The sequence below is a fragment of the Octodon degus genome, unplaced genomic scaffold (assembly GCF_000260255.1).
Source record: "Octodon degus isolate 3935 unplaced genomic scaffold, OctDeg1.0 scaffold00245, whole genome shotgun sequence".
Lineage (NCBI taxonomy): Eukaryota > Metazoa > Chordata > Mammalia > Rodentia > Octodontidae > Octodon > Octodon degus.
This window is the reverse complement of record NW_004524821.1, coordinates 3,086,397-3,094,877: the sequence shown is the minus strand read 5'-3', so window position 1 is coordinate 3,094,877 and position 8,481 is coordinate 3,086,397. Positions and strand designations below refer to the sequence as shown.

At 36.0% G+C, this 8,481-nt stretch overlaps 1 pseudogene; it reads left to right on the top strand.

Moving 5' to 3' along the window:
- Window positions 1-7,798: 7,798 nt before the first annotated feature.
- LOC101574895 lies at window positions 7,799-8,481 on the top strand (annotated as a pseudogene).

Genomic DNA, 8,481 nt, shown 5'->3' with positions numbered 1-8,481 from the left:
CTAAAAAGAAAATAAAAATATTGCAACGCAACATGAAAAAATATCCACGAACTCTTGCACGATAAAAAACAAGAAATACCATTACATTGATCAGAAAGAATTAAAAATCAGAGAATAGTAGAGAGGGTCTTTAAAAAAAATTGGTCAGCAGAAAAAAAAAATATGGGCCTGTGAGCTCACCTCTTACGAGGCTGAGGCAGGAGGATCACCAAAAATTGGAGGTTAGCCAGGGCTATATGAATTTACGGCCAGCGTGACCAACATAGAGAAACCCTATCTCAAAAAAATAAAATTAAAAAGTAATATAAAACTCTGAAGGATAGAAAAAGAATTTAACAACAGATAACTGAGTCATATACAAGTCCAATCAGACATGTTACAAAAAAACCACAACAAACAAGAAAATCACCAAGATATATAATGCTGTTTTTTTTTTTTTTGTTGTTTTTGTTTGCTCAGAATGCCTTCAGGGGAGGTTTGCCTGGCTTGTTTTGTGGGGATTGAACCACGGAAACCTGAGCCTGACTGCTTTGTTGAAGCAGTCACTTAAAGAACTGAGGTAAGGGGCAGGCCCCCGGTATATAATACTTAAGATTCAAGAAATCCAATCCTTGTAGTAATGTTTTAAAAATTACTTGTAGAGCTAAACAAATAGCTAAGGGTATTAAAATGCATGCTTAGGCAAACGCAGGGGACAGGGGGTTCCATCCCAGCACCAAACCTGGGATGCCCTCATGTGGTGATTGAGAGTTGATGTAGTGGCATGTGCCTGTAATCCTGGCACTTGGATGGCTGCAAACAGGAGGATCACTAGGAGTAGTACCTACATATTGACACCTGGTACTAAATACATAAAAAGAAATTTACTTTTACTGTGGAATTTTATTCTACATCAATAAATGTTTTATTCTATTTTCGGTTATAAGCCAATGATCTGTTGATTATATCTCTTATCCATACATCATAGAAAATACATACCTTACATTACTCATTTGGAAATTACTGCTTTACTGAATTACACTGATTTAGCATATGGTATGTGTTTCACCAGACATTATTAAAACTGTAATTTTTATTAATATTCCTTTTTCCTTTTGGTGGAACTGGGGATTAACTCATGCACTTGCACTTGTCAGGCAAGCACTTATTCTACCAAGTTATCTCCCTGGGCCTCATTAATATTCATTCATTAGGAAAAAATGGTACATATTGCAAAACAAATTTTCCATTGTTTTCATTTTTGCATGCCAATAAGTTACAATTCTCATTGGTTAAAAAAAAAAGCAAAGTCAGTTGTTTCTCTTGAACTCACAGGCTCACTTGTTTTATCTCTGAGAAAATATCTGTCACATAGTCATAGCTCTATAAGCATACTTTGTCAATCAGTTCTTTCAAACGAAAGTCATCTTCTCTTAGCAAAATGAATAATTCAACTTGAACTCAAACCATACATCAGTAGAGCAGAAATTATTTTATCACACAGAGTACTAAAAAAGACATTACCTGCGTTGCATGGTGTGAAGACTACTAATATTTGATAATGTTAGTTATCTTTATTATTTGTCAAACGTTCTTGAGTAGAAATTACTGGGGAGGGAGAGGGTTCCAGATTTTTTTTATTCCAGATATTTAACAAATGAGAAAATAAAAAAAATAGAACCCAAGAGGCTGAGGCAGGTGGACTATCACAAGCTCTAGCCAGCATGGACTACTTAGTGAGTTCAAAGTCAGTATGAACTGCATAAGAAAACGCTGTCTCAAAATCCCAACAAAGGACACTCATACAATAAAGGTTAAAAGCTGGGAAAAAATACCCCAAATGACAGCAACCCATAAAAAAGCTATTCCTCAGACAGAAGAATAATAATCAAAATATATAAATAACTCACAAAACTCAAACCCTCTATACCTATAGATACAATAAAAAATGGGCATGTGAAATGCACAGACTACCTCTAAGACAAAGAAATGCAAACAGCACATAAATATATCTGAAAAATTCTTCAACACCCCAAGCCATGCAAGAAATGAAGTGCAAATTAAGACAGCACTGAGATTTCATCTCAGTACAGAAAGAATGGCAGCATCAAGAAATCAACCAATAGGGGTCAGGGAGATGGCTCTCTGGAATAAGCTCTTCCCTGGCAAGTGCAAAGGCCTGAATTCAATCCCTGGTTCCGAAAAAAAACATTTTTTTTTCATCCAATAACAACTGCTACTGAGGAAAAAGAGATGCATATCCACTGTTGATGAGAATATAAATTGATACAACCTATAAGGAAATCAGTAAGGACAGTCTTCAAAAACCTAAAAGTAGAAGTTTTATTTGTCCCTGCTATTCCCCTTGTAGGTATCCCCCAATGCTTTAAAGAAAAAAAAAGCACAGTATATAAATAAAATATATATATATATTTTTTTTTTTCAAAACTAATAATAGAAAAATGTTGGCAGCAGTCCAGGTGCCCATCAAAATAGTCATGTCCTTAAATAATGTTACAAATACAAGTAAATCAATGCAAAAAAATGAGAAATCTGGAAGATTGCAATGAACACTAACGAAAGTTATTAAATACTTTAAAACATGTACTCCAGTAAATTGGAAAATAAAGAAAAGAGATTGATTCCTAAATGCATGCAAATAACCTAAACTGATTCTAGAAGATTCAAAGACCTTGTATAACTCAATGACAAACCACAACATTTAATCAGCCAAAAAGGAAAAAAAACCCCACAAATTAAGAAAAGCCCATCATTACATAGATTTGATAATAAATTGTAAAAACACTCAGAGAAAATGTAATGACAATATTCTGCAAGATATTTAGTAAACTGAAGAGGAAGGAGTAGTATCTAAGAGATTACTGGAAACTAGGATTACTCCAATTCCAAACTCTGAAAAGGAACAGAGTAAAAAATAGAGCTACCAACAGATGTTTTTAATCAATACACATACACAAATCATCAACAAGATTCTTGCAAAAAAGGGGTGGAAATACAGCTCAGCAGCATAAGTGCCTGCCTGGCAAGTACATGAGTTTGATGCCTGATACAAAAAAAAAAAAAAAAAAAAAATGAAGCAACTCAAAAAGCCACACATTAGCTGGATGTTATGTAAAAAAAAAAAAAAAAAAATTAGAAAAAAAAAAAAAAAATGAAGCAACTCAAAAAGCCACACATTAGCTGGATGTTATGTAAATCTAGCATTAAGAAGCCTCAGTCTGAAGGATTACCATGACTTGGAGGCCAGACTGTGCTACATAGTGTCCAAAGACATCCTGAACTATATAGTGAGACTCTCTCAAAAACAAGACAAAACTAAACAAAAAACCAAAAATCATGACTAGTCAGGCTTCATCACAAGCATATAAGGATGCTTTCACTGATTTACAAATCAATTAATGTAATATACCAAATAATTCATACAGAAACAAAAAACAAAAATCACATAATCAATCATATCCATACAACCATAACAATCTTGACAATATCCAGCATTCACACATAATGAAAACCCTTAAGAAGGCCCTTATCTGATTCTGGCAAAACTCATTCAGGGGGTGGGGGGAGAAAGGTCAGTATCATATTGAAAGGGGAAAAGATGAAAGCTTTCTCTCTAAAATCGGGAATACCCAAAACCACTACTTTTGTTCAATACACTTCTTGAAACCCTAGCTATAGTAATCAGGCGAAAGACTTAATGGATATTTGTAGTAAACGAAGTCTAATTATTATTTGCAGAGAACATAATGTTTGATACAAAACTCATCAAAAAATTTCAAAAAGACTGCTAGAATAAACAAATTCAGAAGGTAATACAATTCAAAATTTATACACACAAATTAAAACCATTTTCGTAGACCAAAAATAAAATGATGGAAGCATTGGGAAAAACAACACCATTCACAATAACATAAAGAAAAATTAAATAGGCTGGGCATAGTGGCACAGGCCTATAATTCCAGCACTTGAGAGGCTGAGCCAGGATGATCACTTTGAGGTCAGGCTAGACTACAAAGAAGTTATAACCCAATTTGAATTGCATAATAAAACGCTGTATCAAAAAAATAAATAAATACATAAAAATAATAAAATAAATAAATTAAAATAAAAATAAGGAAAAAAAGAGGAAATAAAGAGAACAAATTAATTAAGAAGTACTTGGTTTTGACACAGTGAACTATTATGACTGATCTGTAAATTCTTTCCTCATTTTCATTTTTTACAGTTTTTATTGTTATATTCATTTATGTTTGTAAATAATTTATTTTGAATTTTCAGTCTATTAAAAAATAAGAGAAAAGAAAAGAATTAATCTAACATAGAACGTAAAAGACGTCTACAACAATAACTACAGTACTCTGAAAAAGGCAGAAAATGACATCAGAAAATCAAAAGATATTTCCTGCTATTGGGTAGGAAGGATAAATATTGTCAAAATGACCAAAATTTCAAGACTGATATATAGATTTAACATAATCACAATCAAAATACCGACAGCGATCTTCACAGAAAATACATAAAGAAATCCTAAAATTCAAATGGAACCAGAATAAACTTAAAATAACAAAAGCAAACCTGAGTAACAAGACCAAAGCAAGACGCATCACAATCTTAATCAAGTCATAGCACATAAATGGGGAAAAACAGAAGGAGTTGCTGGCATAAAAACACGTGTGAATCAGTCAAGTGGAAACAATCTCAGGCACATTCAGTCATCACATCTTTGCCAAAAGTAATACAAATCCATACACCAGAGCTAGCATAGCATCTTTAGGCATGATGCTAGGAAAACTGGCTATAAAACGTCAAAAACATACACTGGGTGTAATATAGACTTAAAATACGATGCTACAAAAATTGGCGTGCACATACAGAAAATAGAATTCAGATATGTTTCTCTCTCCATGTACTAACAGAAAAGTCAAATGAAGCTAAAATCTAAATGTTGAGCCAGTGTGATAGCAGCTTAAGCACCTGACTGGCAAGCTCAACTGCCAGAGTTTGATCCCTGCTACTAAAATAAATTAAATAAATTAAAATAAAAATCTAAGTGTTATAACATAAACTGTCTTCTACAACATAAAATAGGTGAAACTTGGGGAGACATAATGCATAAATAAGCACCTTCTAAACAAAATTTCAATTGCACAAGAAACTGCTAAATTATCTTGGCCCTAATTCAACATGGCTGAATACCCAAAACAATAGCTTATTTTGCAATTGATCACTTCCTCCTCCTTCCCCACTTCGGCCCTGGATTCAACTTCCTTTTACCATTCCGCGCAGACAAGGGAGCCTCCAATCAGACCGTTGTGCGTCACTGAACTTGCCCCAAAAACTCTGCCCCTAGCTCAAGTGCATAGTCTCATCTCAGCCTTCCATCATCTCAGAACAGAGTATGCCCAATCTCCATGCCTGCGAATTGACTCTCCCCTTTTGTTCTGCTTCTCTGCTGCGCCGCTGCCACCGATAATCCTAACAATAACATCAGATATTTTATTTCTTTTTTGGGGGAGGGGGACGGGGATTGAACTCAGGACCTTATGCTTTCCAGGCTGGCGCTTATGCTGCTGAACCATCTCCCCCGCCCCTAAACATAACAACAGAAATCAACAAATGCAATCATGTCAAATTTAAAATTTTCAGGAATGGAAACGATTAACAGAGTGAATAGAAAAATCTACACAGTAGGGAAGACTTTTGACAGAGGACTAATATTTATAATATTAAAAGGAATCCCACACAATAAAAGAACCAGTCACAAAATAGGCAGCTAAAACGAATAAACACTTTTCAGAAAAAATATTTATGGGACAAAATACACTTCATTACAAAAATAAAAGTTGAAAAAGCAATGAGAATACATCTTACTCGAAAACCAATGGCTATTATCAAGAAATTCAATAGTACATGCTGCCCACTCAGGAAAAATAGAACCCTTCCACACTGTTAGTGGGAACGTAAACTAATACAAGCACTCTAAGAATCAGTACGGAGCTTTCTCAAAGAAAATAAATATACAAACTCCATTTGACCAAACCATTCCTATTGTAGTTATCTTCCCCAAAGAGTTACAAAACATTACCTTACAACAAAACATACACACGTTTAGGGAAATAGCTAAAACATGGATGTGGCCTATATGCCCATCAAAAAATGAATCCACAAAGAAAATGAGTTTATGCTATGTAACATAGTACTGTTATAAAAAAAATGAGTATTTTTGAGTCTTTTGTTCAAAAAACTCAACCCAATTTGAGAACTTGTTAACTGGCGTAAATGACACACAAACATAAATATGTCATGGTTCCTCATATGAGCAACCCAAAGTACAGACAAATTCAAGAACCAAATAAAAAGACACATAGGAAACAGGGGGACTGATCTTTTGCAAAAGGGTAGGGCGACTAAGTGATGGAGGAATGAAGGTAGGATGGAGAGGGTAAATGGATGAAAAAAAGAGTTTTGTACATGTACCTTGCCGATTGTTGTCAAGATGAGCTCTTTGGCGAAAGTTTGGGGGCATCAGCTCTCTGAGAAGTCCTCTAGAGCATAATATGCTTGCGCTGACACCACCGTGGAGGAAAAGAACTCATAACCACAAGAAAAATTTGGCGTGTTCACAACAAAGAAACTCGATTCCTCCTGCTTTGTGGCTGCTCCACGTGTTTCCAGCCTGTACCGTCTAATGATACCACTGGGCTGCGCTGCTGCGCCAGCTCCAGTGCGTCTGCGCAGCGCAAGCTCCAATGCGCCTGCGCAGCGCCAGCACTCCCTAGGGTTGGAAAGACGGAGTTAATGTTGTCTTGACAAACTTTGGCTCTGGGTGGCGCTATCGTATCATACATCACTTATTGAGACCCAAACTTGAGTGGATGGAAAAACACTGGGCATAGACTATAACATTAAAAAGCTGGGTGTTTAAAAAAACCAAAAAGGTGGGTTCTGTGGCACACGCATGCAATCCAAGCCATTGCGTGTTTGTGTGTATGTTGGGCTGAAGAAGAAGTAGAGCAAGACTGAGGCTATGCTGAATTAAATAATGAAATCCTCTCTAAAAACACAAACAAAGCCAGAACATCAGCAAAACTTAACAAAAATATGCCGCTGTGGAGGCAGGGGAGTGGGTTGTGGGGCGACTCAATTTTTCAGCGCTTATGTATCTAACATGGGCAAGGCCTTGTCTTTGATCTGCAGTTCTAAAAAAGCTAAGGAAATTTTTGATTTCCCACTGTGAGAATGAAAACCTGTGTCCATATTCCGTGATTGGTCATTTCTAACTTGACTGTTTCTGAGGAGGCTCAGGGGTGTGCCTTCACAAACCATCAAAAGACTGAAGTGTGTGAAAAGCTCCCCTCTCTGTGTGTTTCTGCATGGTGTAAATGCAACTTAATAAAAATGAACATTTGGAATAGAGAATGACTTCTCATTCATTTCGCAAAGTTTGTTATGTACTTAAATTCATGTTTCTTTCAACATGAGGTATATAGAAAGAATAATTAAGTTAAATTCATTTCAACAAAAGCAATCAAAATTCAGTGGTTTATATGGAAAAAAATTAGTTTTGATTGAAGCTCCACACTCAGCTAAATTGTCAATATAAACTGAACATGAAGCCAATGGTATTTTTCTGCGCAAAATGGCTTGTGAGTCCCTCTCTTGTGTGCTTCATGTCTCAGAAAACACTGAAGACTATGTTCTGCCCAAGCTAAGATGTTTGCTAGAAAAGAAACAGCACTAGGCACCTGGAGGTCACCCACGTGCGCCTGCAGCCTGGATGCATCATGTCCTAGAGAGCATGGGGGCTTCGGTGGCGCGGGTGCTCAGGAATTTCAACCTGGAGAACCGAGCAGAGCGGGAAATCAGCAAGGCCATCCAGAAGTTAAGGGAGAAATTGCTAACAAAAATGAAAAACTGCTGTCATTGCTGAAAGATGTATATGTTGATTCCAAAGATCCTGCATCATCCCTGGTGGTAAGAAGTGCCGAAACACAGCAAGAGCCGAAGGAATTCAGGTTGCCAAAGGGCCAGCACTTTGGTGTGGATATTAAGAACATTCCCAAGGGCAGAGTTTCCATCGTAGAGGCCTTGACGCTTCTCAATAATCATAAACTTAATCCCAAAACATGGACTGCGGAGAAAATAGCACAGGAATACCATTTAAAACTGGAAGATGTGAATGCCCTTCTCAAGTATTTTGTTACTTTTGAAGTCAAGGACTTTACTCCTGAAAAGAAGAAAGCAATAGAATCAAAGTGAGGAAAATCATGAAATTACTTCTGTGTATATCTCGCCCCCGTGTCCTGTTTATTTCTGTTTTAGCATCCTAAATTATAAAAATTACTGAGGATATGATGCCTTACTTTGAGAGAATTCTATTTATTGAGCTCTGACTTCAGATTGCTAATAGAAAGTATTTTATTTTTTTAAATCTTTTAATTTGGTTTAGGCATAGTACCTATGTAATGTCAATGTGACTAA